Below are 21872 nucleotides of genomic sequence, written 5' to 3'. Positions count from 1 at the left end.
CTTTCTTTCTTTCTTTCTTTCTTTCTTTCTTTCTTTCTTTCTTTCTTCCTTCCTTCCTTCCTTCCTTCCTTCCTTTCTTTCTTCTCTCTTTTTTTTTACAGTACTTCATCACTTATAGTTATTCATTCTCAATGTATTTACACTAACAATGAGTGGTGAAGTTCTTAAACCACTAAGTTTGTGATCATGCACAACTCTGTAAAGGTCTGGAACCACATCAGAAGTCTTTTGACACAAAAGTAGAACCTATTTATTTTGGAAGGGAAGCAACATCAGTGAAGAACAAACCATTTGGATATATTTTTGTTTGTGCTAGAACTAAATTAATCAAACCAGAAAAAATCGCCTAGCAACATCTAACATTAAAAAGATTCCATAATAAAAACTAAACCACATGGAGGATAAGATAGAAGACAGCCCACGCCTCTTCTAGATAACTGTCACAGTCTATAAATGGAGCTGATTTAACCTTAAAAAGAGAAGATAGAAAAGAAATTAGAATTAGATACAGAAGAAGAACTATGTTAATGTAAATTAGCATATTTTGAGTGCTTGCTAGATTTCATATCCTGTGTGAGGAGTATTAGATAATTCTCATTTAATTCTCACAAAACTGATTATCTTCATTTACAAAGAAGCAGACCAGTTTAGTTAAAGACTGATTAACTCTTAAAGACCAACATCTATCTGTTTAGATTCTTGCTACATTGTCGTCACTTATAAAGGAAACTAGGCAAATTAATTATCTTCATATTGTAGCCAGAAAGCTCAGCGGCGCCATGAACACCACCGCCTGCAGTCTGATGAAGATCGCAAACGACATTCGCTTTCTGGGGTCTGGTCCCCGCTCAGGTCTGGGAGAGCTGATCTTGCCTGAAAATGAACCAGGAAGCAGTATCATGCCAGGCAAGGTGAACTTTTTTTTTGAAATACATTTAAAGGATTAAAGTAGAAAGAGTTACTCAGAAAGTTAACTAGAACGTCCAACTTCTCAAACTTACTAATTGAGTTCTTTCTATTGAAACAGACACATTGGTGGTGGGCCATATTTAGGCAGACTGCCACAGAAGTCGCACTGATGCACAAAGCTGGCCATGGCTACTGTCTTACTTAGTAGGGAGGGTGATTTTGAGAGTGAGAACTAAGAAGTGATATTTAGCGCCGGGATTGGAGAGTCTTGCCAACCATAAACTTTAAATCTTGTAAATAACAGAATTAAAGTTGTTTTTTTTTTGTATTGAGAAAAGCATAGAGAGAGATCAATGTAATGTTGTAGCAGAGGAAGGAAGATAGCAACTAAAAATAAATGAAGGGATTTTTAAGATGCAGCATTCTACTAGGGCAGGGGGTGGGGAACATATATGGACTAACATGAAGGCAGCTGCTAATAGAATATGCCAGAGAAGGAAGTACTAACCTGTTTAGAACTTTCTGAATCTTTGACTATGATTGGCTTTTAACATATGATCTACCATGTTGTGGTTTGCATAATTTTGATATTTACATGGCTTTCTTGGTTAGTTACACTTTTGGTTAGTGGATGCATGTATTTGTGTGTGTGTAGTTTTTTTTTTTTTTTTTTTTTCCCCCTCTGTGCCATGATCTAAGCCACCAGCACCCTATACATTTTTACCTTGCTGGTCTCAAGGAATTATGAGGCTCTGAACAAATTAAGAAGGAGTAGACAGCTCTACAAAGTTACAGCCTTCCTGGTATACTTGGTTCTTCTCTATCACCCCCAACCTCTCTCCTAACAGGTTACCGTATTTTCCATGGAGTAAAACTAGGCTTCCCTTCAAACTCTTTATCCAATGTACATGGAGCTGTCAAGAAGGTAATTTTATCCAGGCAAGGAAGCAAAGTCAGAAGGAGAGAGGAGTGGGATCTTAGAAATGCTTAATGAGTTTAATTCTGTTCTTCAAACTTGGCAGGGGAAATATTTTGTCTCTTTTGGCAAATGAGGAGAACATTTCTCTGTTCATCTTCATACTGAATTCATCAAGAATGAACAGACTAATGAATTGGCTCCCCTGAGAAACACTTGGCCTCACTTCTAACAGTATTATGAAAAAAATCTATTCTTTCTACTAAGTCTCCTCAGCTTTGGTCTTTCCTCATCCTGCTTTGCACTTTCTCTCCTCTCAAAACATACCCAAAGACATATCCCTCATAGGTAAAACATTTCACGCTGGGTCAGTGGACCTAGGGACACAATTCTCCCCTCCCTATATCACTCAGAATTATCTAGAAGTACCCCTGGCAAGCTTCCTAGATGCTTTGTTTGGAACTAGCCTCAAGGAGTCTGTAATTCTCAAATCCACCCTAAGAATATTACACAGCAGTCTTCAAGGTTTATCAAGATTTGCCTTCCGAGAGAAATCTAGTAGTTATGATAGTCTTCTAGCACGTTTTCTAAAAATTACACAGGATTTAAAACACACATATTATCCTCATGGGTAAAAAATATTTTTACTTTTATATGCATAAGTAAAAATTGTTTTCTGTAATCAGAGATCCAGAGAAAGTTTGCCTTTAAAAAGGAAAAAACGACAACACTGGAAAATGTTCAGTCATGTTGTATAAATCCTGGATTGTTTCTTTTTCTCCCACTTTATTTATTTGTTTATATTATTTTGTGATAATAACACTTAACATAAGATCTACAGTTAGCAACATTTTAAACGTACAATACAGTATTGCTAACTATAGGCACTAGGCTGTACAGTAGGTCTCTAGAACTTGTTCATCTTTTATAACTGAAACTTTATACCTTTGACTAGTACTTCCTATTTGTCCTTCCCTCCAGGCCCTGGCAACCTTTCTTATTCACACCCACCTCTTCCACCTCTGGTAATAAGTGGCCTTATTACCAAGTAAAGATTTCTCTGGAACTGTGTTTGTGTGTGTCTGTGCACACATGTGTGCATACAAATGAGAAAATTGAAGCATGGGAAATGTGAGGAAATGGACTGGTGCCTGTGATCTTCATACCCAAATGTTTCATAAGTGACTATGACTTCCTTTCTTCTCACATTCTTCACACACAAACACTCATGGAGAGTAAATTTGTTAAGCACAGCATCATAGGAATGTTGGTTTTCTGTTTACTTATTGCAGATTGATTTAGGGGCTAATTCTACTTGGAATCCTAAATTTTCAAACAGCATTGAGCAGGTAAGCTGATGGCTTGGTTTGGTGAGGAGGACATGCCCAACAAGGAAGACCCATTCTCCCTGTCTCCAGACCTTCCTTAATCCTTGCAGCTGAGGACTCTTTTGGAAAATGTTTCAATAATTACATTGCATTCCTTCATCATTGACAATCCTTTGTTTTGGAAACAGACACACTGTCATGTTTAAAGAGATGCTTATAAAGGCTACTCATTTTATTCTTTGTTATAAAAAGGAATAAAACTCAACTCCAAAAATTTAGATAACACTGAAGAATGGAAAGAGAGACAGACAGATAGACAGACTATAATCTCACCACCCAGAAATAATTTTTATTAATACTTTGGTGACTATCCTTCCAGTCCTTTTTTTTTTTTTTTTTTGGAAAAATAAAAAGGGTCTCTCTTTTTCTTCCTTTCTGTGTGTGTGTGTGTGTATGTGTATGTATGTGTGTGTAAAGAGAAATATTTGTGACAGTGCTTTATAGACTCCTTCTTTCATCTTTAGCTCATTATGGATATTTTCCCATGACCATAAATATTGCTCTATAACAGTGATTCCCAGCCAGGCAGTTTTTACCCCCTGAGGACATTTGGTAGCATCTGAAAACAATTTTTGCTTCTAGCATCTACTGGGTAGAAGATAGGGATGCTGCTGAATGTACTACAGTACACAGGACAGCCCCCACAACAAAGAATTACGCAGTCCAAAACGTCGGTAATTCTGAGATTTAGAAACCCTCCTTTATAATATTATTTAAAGTAGCTACCTATTATTCTATCCTAAGATAGAATTATCCATTGCTCCTATTGTTGGAAATTTAGCTGTTTCCACATTTTTTTTTGCTGTTCTAAAAAAATCTGTTGAATATTCCTAGTCACACATATTTGTGTTTACTTCTGTTTAGATTCAACTAGAAAAAACTCTTAGACATGAAAATTGGTGGATCAAAGGAAATGTACTTTTTGCACCTTTAACCACTGTTTTCAAACTTTTTGTAGAAAGGTGATTTCAATTATTATTCCCACCAATATGATATCGCTGTCTTTATGCCTCTTTTGTTAATAAAGTCCACCATCTTAGAATGTGTCCTAGGTTATTTGAAGGGACTTTCTAGCTTTTGCTCCATTTTTACAAGATCCATCAGAGCAGGACAGGAAAAGTCAAGTAGCATCTCTAAGGCCCTGGCTTCACTCTGTCCACTCACTGGGAGATCTGGGGAACAAAGAAGGTATACATAGAGGTCTGTGACAATCTCATTAATTTCTGATCCATCTTTTGACTCAGAGGATTGAGTGTCTAGACCTTGCTATGGTTAGTGGGCAGGAAGCAAAAATGGTTTGACCAGAATTTACATACAGGCATTTATCAGACCAAAATCTACATCATCAGTTTAAAATGGAATGACAGATATCAAGTGCTTGGCATAGAGCTCGAAACATAGTTAGAGCTCAGTACATTTTGGCTCTTATTACTATTTAAGGCTTAGAACAATAAAGTCCTCTAACTTACCCAAATTTTCTGTTAGGTCCTACAGCAAGTCCATACTGGACTTCATTATTTCCTTGGTCATTATTGATTATTTCCTTGGTCATTGATTATCCTTTGAAGCATGACAGCTCTCTTAATCAAAGCCACCATTCTAAACTCAGATTCAAATCACTGATGGGTTCATCTGAGCTTGAAAAATGTTGATCATAAAACAAAATTTCTAGCTTTTAAAAAAATATTCTTCTATGACAGCACAACATATATTTACAAAAAGACCAAATGAATATAGGTAAATTTCTCTACTACAAATTAGTTATTTAAAAATTATTTCTTTATATTATTAATTATTAATTTATTTTTCTTTATGCTTATCTTCATTAAGCACCAGGCATAGGTATATCGTATCAATATTCACTGAAAATTCATTTTGGTGTTAAGCTTTTATACATAAAGTATTCTCACAGTATTTTTCAAAGTGTCTCTTGACCTGCACTTAGATGAATGTAAAATGCCCTTTTAGTTGCCTAGAGGGCAGTATGTTTCCAATTTCCTCTAAATTCAAAACCTCTTCAGAGAATGGTTCTTGTCTTTTCATCTCTATACCCCGTGCCCAGGATTGTGCCTGAAATGTCATAGGTGTCAGTTGCTATTTGCATCTCTGATAAAGTAGATTAACATTGGGATTTTGAACCCCACTAAATTCTCTATCCATTGCCTAAATGCAAAGTATGTAGAAACTCTGCTTGGTGCAAGATAAACACTGTGCAGTTGTTAACCTCTGTGGGATGATAGCAGGTGTACTGTCCTATTGTTGCTTTTATGAAAGGAATGCATTCACGTTTTGCCATCAAGCACCATATTGGCCATTGCTTCTGTAGACACACTTTGTCAGGTTCTTTCCTATTCTAATGTGCTTACAATTTTTCAAAATCATGGATGATTTCATCTAATGCTTTTTCTGCACCTATCGGAATGATTAAGTGATTTCTCTCCTATAATCTGTCAATGTATTGAATCATTGATTTTCTTATATTATGCTAACCTTCCATTTCAATCCAAATTGGTCATGATATTCAGACTTTTATATTCATTGCTGGATTTGGTTTGCTAGTATTTTATTTAGGTGCCTATGGGCATAGTATCTATGTTCAAGAGTGAATTTGGCCTCCAATTTTCCTTTCACTTAGAGACCTTCTCTTATTTTGATATCAAATTTTTACAAGTTTCACAGATTAGTTGGGTAGTATTCTTTGTTTTTCTGTTTTCTGGACTACTGTTTGTTGGATTCATATATAAGGATCTTAAAATGATTGGTAGACCTTGCCTGTCACATCATTTAGTCTTGGTGTTTTCCTTCTGGGATGACTGTAAACTACTGATCACTTAGTTTTAATTTTAGTGTTCTAGTATTTTTAGTATTTCTCCTTGAATTGATTGTGTTGAATTTTTTAAAAAAAATTTATTCATTTTAGCTAAGTTTTGAAATTTAGTTATATAAGGTTGTTCAGGATATCCTCTTAAACCTTTTAACCTCTGTCATTATGCCCCCCTTTTCATTTCTAATATTTGTGAATTTCCCTTTGTTTTCTTGATATCTTATCAGTGTTTTTCTATTAGTCAGTTATTAAAAAAAATTTCTAGACATTTGATTATTATATAATTTTCTGTTTAATTTTTATTCATTTCTGTCCTCATTAGTTTCATTTTACTACTTTTTTGGGGGTTTGTCTGTTATGTTGTATTGTTGCTTAGTTTATTAATTTTCAAATTTTATATTATAAATTTCTTAAGGCAATCACTGTCTAAGTACTGCTTTAGCTATTTTCTACAAGATTTGATATGTGCTACTACTATATTTTATCTTTTAGCTCTAAATATTTTTAATTTCCATTATGATTTTTTTTATTTATTGGAAGTTTGTTTTTAATTTCCAAATATGTGATGGTTTTCTAATTATTTCTGATTTATTGTGTTAAAGTCAGGTAATGTGGTCTGCATGATATAAATCCTTTGAATTTTTTTGAGGCTTGCGTTCTAGCAACTTTTATAAGTTTATACATGAAACATTTATTAGGTATAATGGATTTTGTGCATCATTGGATTAAAATAAGTAAATATGCGTTCAAATCTTCTATAGCTTGATATTTTTGTCTGCCTAATCTAATAATTACTGAGGGCATTTAAAAAATCTCCCACAGTGGTGATAGATTTATTAAATATAATTTTGTAGTTCTGTAGATTCTTGATTTATTTTTACCTATATTATTAGTTACATAAAAATCTAGAAATTTTGCATCTACATAGTGATTTAAATTTTTTATTATTATATCATCACTTGATCTATTTCTGGTAATGTTTAATACTTAAAATCTGTCTTATCTTTCTTTACTTTAGCTAATCCACTTTTCTTTAGGCTTATGTTTGGCTGATATATATACCATTTGTAATTAAAATCTCCATCTCCACACACAACAGATATGTGTTTTCCCTCTACAAATTTGACATATAGACATTTTATATAAATGCAGTCATATACTATGCAGTTTTTTACATCTGGTTTTTTAAATATCTGGTTTCTTTAACTCAGCATAATTTTTTGACATTTATCCATTTTTTGTAGCAAGTTTGCTTTTTTTCATTGATGCATATTACTCTGTTTCTGGCTGTGTTTAAGATCTTTTCTTTGCTTCAATATACTATGACAGTATTATTTCTCCTGCTTGAGGTTCACAGGGATTTGTAAATCTAAAATTCTCCAACTTCTGCAAAATTCTCAGTCATCATCTTTTTGAATACTAACTTCCACCCTATTCTCTCTTTTTTGTATTACTGGAACTCTGATATACATTGATATTAGGCTTTCTTATTTTATCCCTCACATCCTTTAACTTCTCACCATATTTTCTATCCCATTCTATTTTCCCGACAATTTCTTTAGATTTTTCTATGAATTCAATTATGTTCTCATTTTCCATTTTTAATTTGTTGTTAAATCTATACATTGAGTTTTCATATCCAAACATATATTTTTTTTTCCATTGGTAGAAATGCTGTATTTCTTTGTCAGAACTGCCTTGTTATTTTCTTATTTATACATTATTTCCATTTTCTTGTTTGTACATTATTTCTATACACTTTCTTTATATTTGGTGTCAGATAATTCCAATGTCTGAAATTTTTGCACATCTAAATCTGCTATCTGGTAATTGTTCTTTCTGATAATTCCCACTCATGCTGCCCCATTTCCTCATATGCATGGTGATTTTTTTACTTTGAAGTCATGATCCTTGATTTAATGAATTCTTTGAGGTCTAACTGTAAATGTATTGATTCAGAGCATGCTTGCCTTTGTTTGTTCTTGGCAAATTTGGTTTATAACTCACTCAACTGGTAGAGGCAGATAACGGTACAGAGAAATGATATTACCCCTATCAGACTTGTACTTTTTTTTGTGACTGCTTTCTTTCTTCTGTCGTTTTCATGTTATGTAAATATAGTGTAGCAAAGCTAACATCGTATCCAAAATTTTGCCTTATATGAACTTTGGTAACTTTTTCATTTCTTTTTTTTTTAAATTTTATTATGTTATGCTAATCACCATACATTACATCATTAGTTTTTGGTGTAGTGCTCCATGATGCATTGTTTGTGTATAACACCCAGTGCTCCATTCAATACGTGCCCTCTTTAATACCCATCACCAGGATAACCCCCTCACCCCTCACCCTCAGTTTGTTTCTCAGAGTCCATAGTCTCTCATGGTTTGTCTCCCCCTCTGATCTACCCCCCTTCATTTTTCCCTTCCTACGATCTTTTTTTTTTTTTTTTAACATATACTGTATTATTTGTTTCAGAGGTACAGGTCTGTAATTCAACAGTCTTGCACAATTCACAGTGCTCACCATAGCACATACCCTTCCCAGTGTCTATCACCCAGCCACCCCATCCCTCCCACCCCCCACCACAACAGCAACCCTCAGTTTGTTTCCTGAGATTAAGAATTCCTCATATCAGTGAGATCATATGATACATGTCTTTCTCTGATTGACTTATTTCCTTAGCATAATACCCTCGAGTTCCATCCACGTCATTGCAAATGGCAAGATTTCAGGTTTTTTTGATGGCTGCATAATATTCCATTGTATGTATGTATGTATATATATATCACTTCTTCTTTATCCATTCATCTGTTGATGGACATCTTGGCTCTTTCCATAGTTTGGCTATTGTGGACATTGCTGCTATAAACATTGGGGTGCCCGTGCCCTTTCAGATCCCTACATTTGTATCTTTGGGGTAAATACCCAGTAGTGCAATTGCTGGGTTGTATGGTAGTTCTATTTTCAACTATTTGAGGAACCTTCATACTGTTTTCCAGAGGGACTGCATCAGCTTCCATTCCCACCAACAGTGTAGGACAGTTCCCCTTTCTCCACATCCCCGCCAACATCTGTCATTTCCTGACTTGTTAATTTTAGCCATTCTGACTGGTGTGAGGTGGTATCTCATTGAGGTTTTGATTTGGATTTCCTTGATGCCGAGCAATGCTGAGCACTTTTTCATGTGTCTGTTGGCCATTTGGATGTCTGGAAAAATATCTGTTCATATCTTCTGCCCATTTCTTGATTGGATTCTTTGTTCTTTGGGTGTTGAGTTTGATAAGTTCTTTATAGATTTTGGATAGCCCTTTATCTGATATGTCATTTGCAAATATCTTCTCCCATTCTGTCGGTTGTCTTTTGGTTTTGTGGACTGTTTCTTTTGCTCTGCAAAAGCTTTTTATCTTGATGAAGTCCCAATAGTTCATTTTTGCCCTTGCTTCCCTTGCCTTTGGCGATGTTTCTAGGAAGAAGTTGCTGCAGCTGAGGTCGAAGAGGTTGCTGCCTGTGTTCTCCTTTAGGATTTTGATGGACTCCTGTCTCACATTGAGGTCTTTCAACCATTTTGAGTCTATCTTTGTGTGTGGTGTAAGGAAATGGTCCAGTTTCATTCTTCTGCATGTGGCTATCCAATTTTCCCAACACCATTTGTTGAAGAGACTGTCTTTTTTCCATTGGACATTCTTTCCTGCTTTGTCAAAGATGAGTTGACCATAGAGTTGAGGGTCCATTTCTGGGCTCTCTATTCTGTTCCTTTGATCTCTGTGTCTGTTTTTGTGCCAGTACCATACTGTCTTGATGATGACAGCTTTGTAATATAGCTTGAAGTCCAGAATTGTGATGCCACCAGCTTTGCTTTTCTTTTTCAACATTCCTCTGGGTATTCGGGGTCTTTTCTGGTTCCATACAAATTTTAGGATTATTTGTTCCATTTCTTTGAAAAAAGTTGATGGTATTTTGATAGGGATTGCATTAAATGTGTAGGTAGCATTGACATCTTCACATTATTTGTTCTTTCAATCCATGAGCATGGAACGTTTTTCCATTTCTTTGTGTCTTCCTCAATTTCTTTCATGAGTATTTTATAGTTTTCTGAGTACAGATCCTTTGCCTCTTTGGTTAGATTTATTCCTAGGTATCTTATGGTTTTGGGTGCAATTGTAAATGGGATCGACTCCTTAATTTCTCTTTCTTCTGTCTTGTTGTTGGTGTATAGGAATGCCACTGATTTCTGTGCATTGATCTTATATCCTGCCATTTTACTGAATTCCTGTATGAGTTCTAGCAGTTTTAGGGTGGAGTCTTTGGGGTTTTCCACATAAAGTATCATATCATCTGCAAAGAGTGAGACTTTGACTTCTTTGCTGATTTGGATGCCTTTTATTTCTTTTTGTTGTCAGATTGCTGTGGCTAGGACTTCTAGTACTTTGTTGAATAGCAGTAGTGATAGTGGACATCCCTGCTGCGTTCCTGACCTTAGGGGGAAAGCTCTCAGTTTTTCCCCATTGAGAATGATATTCGCTGTGGGTTTTTCATAGATGGCTTTTATGATATTGAGGTATGTACCTTCTATCCCTACACTCTGAAGAGTTTTAATCAAGAAAGGATGCTGTACTTTGTCAAATGCTTTTTCTGCATCTATTGAGAGGATCATATGGTTCTTGTTCTTTCTTTTGTTTAATGTATTGTATCACGTTGATTGATTTGCGGATGTTGAACCAACCTTGCAGCCCAGGGATAAATCCCACTTGGTCGTGGTGAATAATCCTTTTAATGTACTGTTGGATCCTATTGGCTAGTATTTTGGTGAGAATTTTTGCATCCATGTTCATCAGGGATATTGGTCTATAATTCTCCTTTTTGATGGGGTCTTTGTCTGACTTTGGGATCAAGGTAATGCTGGTCTCATAAAATGAGTTTGGAAGTTTTCCTTCCATTTCTATTTTTTGGAACAGTTTCAGAAGAATAAGTATTAATTCTTAAGTGTTTGGTAGAATTCCCCTGGGAAGCCATCTGGCCCTGGGCTCTTGTTTATTGGGAGATTTTTGATGACTGCTTCAATTTCCTTAGTGGTTATGGGTCTGTTCAGGTTTTCTGTTTCTTCCTGGTTCAGTTTTGGTAGGTTATACATCTCTAGGAGTGCATCCATTTCTTCCAGATTATCTAATTTGCTGGCATAGAGTTGCTCATAATATGTTCTTATAATTGTTTGTATTTCTTTGGTGTTCATTGTGATCTCTTGTCTTTCATTCATGATTTTATTTATTTGGGTCATTTCTCTTTTCTTTTTGATAAGTCTGGCCAGGGGTTTATCAATCTTATTAATTCTTTCAAAGAATCGGCTCCTAGTTTCGTTGATCTGTTCTACCATTCTTTTGGTTTCTGTTTCATTGATTTCTGCTCTGATCTTTATTATTTCTCTTCTCCTGCTGGGTTTAGGCTTTATTTGCTGTTCTTTCTCCAGCTCCTTTAGGTGTAGGATTAGGTTGTGTATTTGAGACCTTTCTTGTTTCTTGAGAAAGGCTTGTATTGCTATATACTTTCCTCTTAGGACCGCCTTTGCTGCATCCCAGAGATTTTGAACAGTTGTGTTTTCATTTTCATTTGTTTCCAGGAGTTTTTTTAAATTCTTCTTTAATTTCCTGGTTGACCCATTCATTCTTTGGTAGGATGCTCTTTAGCCTCCATGTATTTGAGGTCTTTCCGACTTTCCTTTTGTGATTGAGTTCTTGTTTCAAAGCATTGAGGTCTGAAAATATGCAGGGAATGATCCCAATCTTTTGGTACCATTTGTGACCTAGGATGTGATCTATTCTGGAGAATGTTCCATGGGCACTAGAGAAGAATGAGTATTCTTTTGCTTTGGGATGGAATGTTCTGAATATATCTGTGAAGTCCATTTGGTCCAGTGTGTCATTTAAAGTCTTTATTTCCTTGTTGATCTTTTGCTTAGATGATCTGTCCATGTCAGTGAGGGGGGTGTTAAAGTCCCCCACTATTATTGTATTGTTGTCGATGTGTTTCTTTGATTTTGTTATTAATTGGCTTATATAATTGGCTGCTCCCATGTTAGGGGCATAGATATTTACAACTGTTAGATCTTCTTGTTGGATAGATCCTTTAAGTATGATATAGTGTCCTTCCTCATCTCTTATTATAGTCTTTGGTTTAAAATCTAATTTGTCTGATATAAGGATTGTCACCCCAGCTTTCTTTTGATGCCCATTAGCATGGTAAATAGTTTTCCACCCCCTCACTTTCAATCTGGAGGTGTCTTTGGGTCTAAAATGAGTCTCTTGCAGACAACATATCGATGGGTCTTGTTTTTTTATCCAGTCTGATAGCCTGTGTCTTTTGATTGGGGCATTTAGCCCATTTACATTCAGGATAACTATTGAAAGATAGGAATTTAGTGCCATTGTATTGCCTGTAAGGTGACTGTTACTGTATATTGTCTCTGTTCCTTTCTGGTCTATGTTACTTTTAGGATCTATCTTTGCTTAGAGGGCCCCTTTCAATATTTCTTGTAGGGCTGGTTTTGTGTTTGCAAATTCTTTTAGTCTTTTTTTGTCCTGGAAGCTTTTTATCTCTCCTTCTATTTTCAATGACAGCCTAGCTGGATATAGTATTCTTGGCTGCATATTTTTCTCATTTAGTGCTCTGAAGATATCCTGCCAGTCCTTTCTGGCCTGCCAGGTCTCTGTGGGTAGGTCTGTTGCCAGTCTAATGTTTCTACCATTGTAGGTTACAGACCTCTTCTCCCGAGCTGCTTTCAGGATTTTCTCTTTGTCTCTGAGACTCGTAAGTTTTACTATTAGATGTCGGGGTGTTGACCTATTTTTATTGATTTTGAGAGGGGTTCTCTGTGCTTCCTGGATTTTGATGCCTGTTTCCTTCCCCAAATTAGGGAAGTTCTCTGCTATAATTTGCTCCAGTATACCTTCTGCCCTTCTCTCTCTCTTTTCTTCTTCTGGGATCCCAATTATTCTAATGTTGTTTTGTCTTATGGTATTGCTTATCTCTCGAATTCTGCCCTTGCAATCCAGTAGTTGTTTATCTCTCTTTTTTTCAGCTTCTTTATTCCCCATCATTTGGTCTTCTATATCACTAATTCTCTCTTCTGCCTCATTTATCCTAGCAGTTAGAGCCTCCATTTTTGATTGCACCTCATTATTTCAACTTGGTTAGATTTTAGTTCTTTTATTTCTCCAGAAAGGGTTTCTCTAGTATCTTCCATGCTTTTTTCAAGCCCAGCTAGTGTCTTTATAATCATCATTCTGAACTCTAGTTCCGACATCTTACTAATGTCCGTATTGATTAGGTCCCTGGCAGTCAGTACTGCCTCTTGTTCTTTTTTTTGAGGTGAGTTTTCCTGTCTTGTCATTTTGTCCAGCAGAGAATAGATCAGTGAGAGAACGAAATGCTAACAGGGTAACAACAACCCCAGAAAAATATACACTAAACAAATCAGAAGAGACCTGAAACCAGGGGAAAAGAAAGGGAAAAAAAGAAAAAAGAAAAAGAAAAAGAATACGATCAAATATGATCAGGCTGGTGAATAGATCAATGCCACACACTAGATTTTAGGCATATTTTGGTCTGTTAGAATAAAGTGCCTCCCAAAATTTTAAAGAAAGAAAAACTTATATATGTACAAAAATAAGGGTAAATACAATGAAGGGATAGAATATGACTGTAAAGGTGATAATTATAAAAGATTTTATAAAAGGAATTGATAAGAAGTTGGTTGAAAAAAGAAAGAAGAGAAATAAAAAAAAAAAAGGGAGAGAATGTGATCAGGCAGGAGACTAGAACAAAGCCATACACTAGAGAATTAGGGTATATTTTGGTCTGTTAGAAGAAACTGTATCCCAAAATTTTAAAGAGAGAACAACTTATATATATACCAAAAATAAGGTTAACTACAATGAAGGGATAGAATATGACTCTAAACATGAAAAATAAAAAAGATTTTTAAAAAAGGGATTGATAAGTTGTTGGTTGAAAAAGGGAGAAAGAAAAATTAAAAAAATAGAAAAAGGAAAAAAAAAGAAAATTAAAAAATTAACTTTGAAAGGCTAAAGAATCAGGGGAAAAAAAAGCCATGAATTCTTTATGCAATATTCCCCTAGCACTGGAGTTCTGCCGTTCTCATTGATCGGTAAACTTGGATTTGACTGGCTGTTCTTGCTGATCTTCTGGGGGAGGGGCCTGTTGCCGTGGTTCCCAAATGTCTTTGCCTGAGGCGAAATTGCCCTGCCCTTACCGGTCTGGGCTAAGTAATCTGCTCGGGGTTGCTCTCGGCAGCTTTTGTTCCCTGCAAGCTTTCCGTACAGCTTTGGAGGATGAGAATGAAAATGGCGGCCTCCCAGTCTCCGCCTCGGAGGAGCCGAGAACTCGGGACCCCACCCCTCAGTGCGCCCCCAGATAAAACAGTCAGTTACTCCCGTCTCCCGGTCTCCGGCCGCACTCCATGCTCACCCGACCAAGCGTTTCTATCTCTGGTGCACGACCCCGTGTGGAGTCTCCAAACCCAGCAGATCCCTGCGGTCTGCTCCCGCACCACTCCTCCCAGGAGAGGAAGGGGAGTCTCCCCAGATCTGCCGCTTGTTGGGTCTCTGCTGGAGGAGCAGCGGCCAGACTGTGTTGCAGATCACAGTTTATGGCAACCCCGAGCTGAGAGCCCACGCTGCGGCTCTGTCTTTGCAGCCGGCTTTCCCACTCTGATACCTGAGAGCTCTGCCGCACTCAGGCACCCCTGGTCTTTCTGTGACCCCGAGGGTCCTGAGACCACACTGTCCCGGGAGGGTTCCACCCCCTGCTTAGCCACTGGAGCGACATCCCTCAGCGGAGCAGACTTCTACAAGTTCTGATTTTGTGCTCCACAGCTCTATCACTTGCCAGAAGTGGCTGACGGAGGCCCCCTTCCCCGCCATCTATCTTCCCGAATATCTCCTTGGATTCACTTCTCCACACGTCCTACCTTCCAAAAAGTGGTTGCTTTTCTGTTCAGAGAGTTGCTGTTATTCTTTTCTTTGATCTCCTGTTGAGTTCGTAGGTGTTCAGAATGGTTTGATACCTATCTAGCTGAATTCCTGGGACCAGACGAAATTTAGGTCTCCTACTCCTCTGCCATCTTGCTCCTCCTCCTATTAACTTTTTCATTTCTTATTTAATGTTTTTAGTTGCCAGAAAGAAGAAATTTAAGATTTTAAGCCAAGTGAGGAGGTTTGAGGCCAAGTATGTACTGGTGAATGCCTTAAATAGCCAACGTTGAACATCTTTAACTAAAGGCCAAAACTTGATGATGAGCTAATGAAGCAGACACTTGTCTCTCTACTTTATAGGGCATGGCTAATGACTACAGTGTCCTCTTTATATCCTGCATGTTGTAATGGATGATGTCATCAGAAAATCATCTCTTTCTGCAAGGAGAGGTATTAGCCCTTGAATGTTACTCAACCCACAAGCTAATTAAATCCTTATCTTCTGTGTCTTTTCTTCTCTTTCCAAAATTATATAAACCATTTAAATATAGTATATAAACATTTTATAGGCTTTATTGTTAGGGACATCATATGACCAAGTGGTTTCTTCTGCCCACTTGTCCATATATAACAAAAGCATTATTTTATATATGAATGTAAATTGTATTTTACAAAAAGAAGCAGAAGGACAGCATTAAATCTAAGTCAGATTCACAACATTTCCTATTAATTGCTTACATAAGACTTGTATTTTAGTACTTTTCCAGTATATTTCATATTTTCTTCTAGAGGAAAACATTTCTATGTTTAAGGCGCTATCATTATCTGTGGATTAGGGACTACTAAAATTAGTACATTGAAAGCCAGTGCTGTCATATATTATAGTTCTGATTTTAAAAACAACTAACACAGTGATTTTCTTTCACTAAAATCTTTCTTCCAAATAACCTAAAATTTTTTTCATGAATATGGAGGTTTTTCTTTTGGGGGAGGGGGGGAAGAAAAGAAAAAAAAAAAGAAGAAAAAAGAAAAAGCCTGGCCCATTGTAGGTGTTGAGTAGACTTTTGTAGTGTGAATTAAATAAGTGTCCCATTTTTGATCTGGGAATTCATGTTACATATCTTATCCAATGCCATAAATTTTGGAGGCATAATTTCAAATTCTGTGGTCTCAGGGAAAATATTTTATAATGCAAATAGTTATTCTTCACAATACCTGTAGTAGTAGGTGGTGGGGTTGAGGTGTGGAGGACCCTGCCTGTTATGACATCCCAAACTAGTACTGAGGCTCTGTGTAGAAATTGGATGTAGTCCTAGTCCAAATTATTTTCCCCCAGACCAAAAGAATATGTCCATTTAAATATGTGTTTACATTTATTCATGTACCTGATATAAAAAGGAGTAAGTATTTCAGATTCTTAAAGTTGTCCATTTTGTATCATTTTTGAATGGATGATCCTTATACAGTAGCAGCATAAATGTTTCTTTAAGCATGGCAAATCTTACTCTACATAGCAGGGTACCTATTGGAAAGGGATTTATTTCTCTTTTTATCCATTTAGCAATATCTTTGCCATCTTTTTTGGCAGGGTGGGGCAAGGCAGGATACAGGGTTTTGGTCATTCAACCCCTAGAAATGAAAGCCTAGAGGCCAAACCATTTTAGGTTGGAGACAGTCACCAAGATTGAGGCTTGATTTACACAAATGTAGTCAGGCATCCACCACCAGCCCCAGATCTTAAATAAAACTGAAGCAATCCTCTGTCTGAATGTAGATACTGGGTCCTGGTATGTTATGGTTTCAGTTTAGCAATATGAGTGGAGGTAGTTTAATGATGACTTGAATAGGAGAAGAAATGGTTTTCTGAAAAGAGAAAATTATGTTAGATTGTCCTGGACAGAGGATTATTTAAAATGGATTAAGCAATACTTTGAGGAATATACGGAACCACCTGTGATAGGCCAAGTTCCTTCATTTAATCTTCTAGTTTTGCAGCTGTATCTTTCATAATAGTCAACCAATCTATTAAATTATTAAAAAAAATCTTTTCTTTTTCATAGTAGCATCTTCACTTTTTTATGACTCCCTCTCCCATCCCCTCACCCCGGTCCCCCTGTGTCTGGTTTCCAGGATCCTCTCTGTCTCTTTGAGGATATTTTATATGCTTACTTTCAAATCTTGTGTGTGTTCTATTAATTCTGCTTTCATAAATGTTATACATAATTTGCTTGTAATGATTATGCGCCTAAGATGCCACATTGCTCTTCTTTTTGAGTTCATATTTCCCAGAGCATATTCGCTCCCTTAGACAGTGATGTGTGAGGGGACCCCCTTGATGAGTTTACCTGCTAGGGTGGTAGTAGTTGTTTATTTTTCTCTAGGAGAGCTTTTTTAGGAAAGCCCTTGGGATATGGAGGAGGACAAAGTAGGAGGATGGGAGGAGGAAATGCTTAGGGGTGGAGAGATTTGCTTATTCATGTTGTTAATACTTGACTTCACAGGCCAGCTAGAGCTGCGCCCTAATCACACTCCAGCACCTCCCCAGCAGGCACTGGACTGGCTCCTGCTTTCTTGACTTATGGTGGTGTTGGGTAGGGCAATAATCTGCCTGGAGAAAAGGAGGCAAGAGAAAAAGGCACACAAAAATCCTTCTCTGCCCTCTGTACTGTGTCCTTGAGTCTCAAGGGTTGTCTGAGTTCTAATGGAAGAAGCTGGGAAGATGGGAGATTGTGAGAGATAGGAGAGTGGTTGCTATTAGATGACTCAGTGGTGTGGCTAGACCTCTGGTGCAGCAAGGAACAAGGAAGTGCATATTCGTGCAACACACACCACTACTTCCTGGTTTTTGTTATCAGTAAATTGGTTTTTGAAAGGACTCCCTCCCCTATTTCTCTGTTTCAGTATCCTTACCCTTCTGTGTAATCCATCCTGCCTGGAATGAAAAAACAATTCCAGAAACCTTTCCTTGGACCCTTACCTTCATTGTCCCATGGTCCACAGGGGGTTATGTAATTACTAGTGGATCTTTTGTGTTTCATCATCTGTGTTCCTGTCTGATGAGTAATCCATTTTATTTCTGAGGCAACTGATGTGGCATTTGTATCAACAGGCAGTTATAAAAACCAAGCATCTGTAAATCCTTCTGATAAATATTTGTGAAGTTTCAAAATCCTCAGGTCTGATCAGTCTAAGTCAGTCTGCAAGACTGTCTCCTAGAAAAGCCATCTGGAGACACAGTAGTACTTTCTAGCCATGGGAACTTCCCCGTGGGGGTGAGGGGTAGGGAACTCAAAAGAATCTTCAGCAAAGATAAATTAACCTTCCAAGAAGGCATAGAGTTTCAGACACTGATAGTAAACTTGATGGAGATCAGACAATAAAAGCCTCATTTTTGGGAGTGGGAGAGTTGGGGGATCAAAAGTCTGGTTTAGGGATGCCTGGGTGGCTCAGTCGGTTAAGCATCTGCCTTTAGCTCAGGTCATGATCCCAGGGGCCTGGGATCAAGTCCTGCATCAGGCTCCCTGCTCACCGGGGAGTCTCCTTCTCCCTCTGCTACTCCCCCTGCTTATGCTCTCTGTCTCTCTCTCTCTCTCTGACAAATAAATAAATAAAATATTGAAAAAAAAAAAAAGTCTGGTGTAAGTCCCACTCAACAAGTCCTGAAGAGAAGTCCCTGAGGTTTGCTCTCCCATTCTCATAGAACAGAGGCAAAACTCTATATAAAGTATTATTATGAGGAGGAAAAATTTAAATGAAGGTTATATAAATTTAAAACCATAAATATGCAAAATATACCTTAAAATAACTATCACTTTTGGAATATTTTCCTGAGTTTTGAACATGGACAAGAATATCCCCCTTTTTTATTCAATCTCTCTCTAAAACTAGCTGACTTATTATCTAAAAAGAAAATATAGTAGAAAGTAAAATTCTGACTGGATCAACGAAATGGTCAGGACTCAGTAATATAAGATTAGAAAATAGCTTTATTTTTTTCCTACCATTTTTGAAAACTTCTCTGTCAGATATTCCTTCCTCATGCCTAGATGATATTTTCTGGTCACTTTCAGTTTCATTTTTCAGGTATTAAAAGAGCAGTCTGATCTAAACTGAACTTGTCATATCCACTTTAGAGCTTTTCCCTTTCCCTTGGGCCTGACCCAGAACGTTGGGAAGGGGTGTGTTGACTCTTCTCTCTTTTTTGCTTCATATCTTCCTGACTTGCCATTCTTTGCTGTTGGATCCTTCAGAGTTGGATGGGACAGAGGAGTAAGACATGTGGGGCAAAAAAAAAAAAAAAAAAAAAATAGAGAGTCTTTATTTAGCTGGTACTGTTGGGAGACCTTACTCAGGGGTCATGTGCTCTCTGGCATGGCAGGCTCCTAATGCTGGCTCTTTCTTTAATAGGGCACCATTGTGGTGTTTTTATCATCAGCACCCTGCCCCTCCCCCATCTCTGACACTGTGCAGTCTCTTGCTGTGAGAGATGTTCTCTCTGGCTAACCCATTTCATCTTGTTCTCTTTGCCTGATCTGGTACCCACTATTCCACAGCTTTACTCGTACTGGGGTCACTCAGATGTGGCAAGTGACAGGTAGTCTTGGGCAAAGCTCCTCAAGGTTATTCAATCCAGTGGACTCCTACAAGCTTCGAACTCTGGTAATCCAGCCTCTCCTCCTCCAAAAACTTTATTACCCTTTCCATTAGTAGTATCCTGAAACAGGAGCACAAGTTTCTACAGTGTAGGAAGTAGGGAGGGTAGCAGGGGTGTGTGTATGTGAACTCAGCAGTCTCCCCTATCCAGTCAAATCCCATAAAAGGTACAATTTATGTGAGTGGAACAAAGCATACACAAACAAATGGGAGACATTCACATTGTTTTAGTACAGTATTAAGCCCAAACTGTAACATGAAGTTTTTATTGAACAAATATGGATGGGATGGGAGTGTGGGAAATCAAGTTGACTAAACATTTGATGAAGATTAGTTGTGGAGACAAATGGATGCACTTAAAACTCAACTGAAACTACAGTAAGGTCTGCCTTCTATGCACGACTATAATGAAGACTACTGCTCATCCGTCTGAATCTATACAGGCATTCCTGATTAGGTCAATGCAAGTGCAGTTACAAGAATTGAGAATGTTTTTCTCTGAAAGTGCCTGTAGATGTCACTAAAACAAATGATTCTTTTATCCTTGATTTGATAGTGGGGTGCAAAAAAGCCCACAAAAACAGTAAAAAAGTAAAAAAACCCGCTATTTTGTAAAGACTATCTGTACTGTTACATTAACGTACATCGTACAACCACTACGGTGCACAGTAAGTTTGCAGATTTTTCTCCCATTTTACAGTTGTGATTTATCTTCAACGAAAGTATACTCAGCAATACTCTTTAGTTTATAGCAGGGAGGGAAAATTCCCTCCTCCATTCTCTTATCACCCCACAGACACCTCTTTCAGGGCTAGAGGCACATCTTTTCTCCTTTACCATAAGAGACCCTGTCCTCAAGCTAAGAATATTGATGCCTTGTGAAAGAAAAAAAAAAAAATCATACAGGCATTGACTCTGAAAGAACAAAAGTGGAGAAAACATTTTGAAATGTGCTCGGGGCAGCATTCAATTCTAAAAGCATTATTTATTTATTTATTTTCCTGCACTGGTTTTAAAGACAACTATAAATTTAAGTCATGTAGAAATTTTGATCCCTCTCCTTTTAGCCAAGGAAACTCAGTGCAAAATGATGAATTAGGAGCTCATCTTTGAATAGCCAGGGAGAGTATTTAATAACATGATTTAATAACATTACCCAGGAAGCATGTGGCACCTCTACTTTCATACAGTGGACAGTATGCTTTCACCTGGGACCATATTCTGCATGTCATTCTTCTCATCAAGAGGCTATCAGTTTCATCACAGGATGGCCAAGAATGAGACCTAATGAAAGAAGAATGCTCAAAGAAGAGGAGTTGACAAGCTTCGGGGCCATGTTAATAGAGTGTGACCAGCCTTTCTTATATTAGCAAGAATTTTGTAGGACCCCCCGCCCCCGGAAAAAGAATCCTCTTTAGAAAATCATGGTACTTAAAATGAAATCCAAGCAAGTATAAAGTAGACATGGAGAATAAGTCCTCTGAAAATAAGTCATGTGTTAATGAAAAATAGCTCAGGGCAGGAGAGACATAAAACACTGAAAGTTATCAGTAGGACCTAGAAGAAAAAAAAGTCCAGACAGAACAGAGACTACTCTTGTCATTATTCTAGAATAAGTATTATTACCCATTCCATGTGGGGAAGAATTGAAGATTGAAAATTGTATATTTCTTATATGTTGTGATGAATAAGCATACGCAAATGGTAAAACATATGTTTCCAAGTAATATATTCAGAGTCTAATTCTAAATAAGGATTTAAGCTTTTTTTACTGATTCTATTTTTGTCCTCAGAAAGTCCTATGCTAAAGAACTCTTTCTGGTATACTTACTTATAGATATTTGAAGAGAATGGACCTACTGGCAGAGCCTCATCATGATCCTCGTGTTCAGATTGGAGAAAAAAACAAGTAAACATTTTCATTTGCAAAATTCTGTCTTAATGAGATTTATGCTTATAATTATTTTCTCTTTGGTAATACTACAAAAAATTACCCCATTTATTCGATATAGTGAAATATAAAAAATACATGTTAGAGGTTTCTCCAAAAGTTAAACATAGAATTATCACATGGCCCCACAAGTCTACTGCTAGGTATATATCCAAGAAAAGATGGATCCACAAAAAAAGTTACACGTGGGTGTTTATAGCAGCATTATTCATAATAATCAAAAAGTAGAAACAACCCAAAT

The 21872-nt window shown here is 37.1% G+C and overlaps 1 long non-coding RNA gene across 1 annotated transcript in view; it reads left to right on the top strand.

Moving 5' to 3' along the window:
• LOC118020837 overlaps positions 1-21642 on the top strand; it is a 128494-nt gene extending 106852 nt beyond the window's left edge. Inside the window, exon 3 of the long non-coding RNA XR_004682023.1 lies at positions 21518-21642. This is a non-coding gene — a long non-coding RNA (uncharacterized LOC118020837). The remainder of the gene's footprint in view (positions 1-21517) is intronic.
• Positions 21643-21872: the final 230 nt, after the last annotated feature.

This window comes from Mirounga leonina, unplaced genomic scaffold, assembly GCF_011800145.1.
Source record: "Mirounga leonina isolate KUSES-001 unplaced genomic scaffold, KU_Mleo_1.0 Mir_174, whole genome shotgun sequence".
NCBI lineage: Eukaryota > Metazoa > Chordata > Mammalia > Carnivora > Phocidae > Mirounga > Mirounga leonina.
This window is presented reverse-complemented; position numbering and strand designations above follow the sequence as displayed.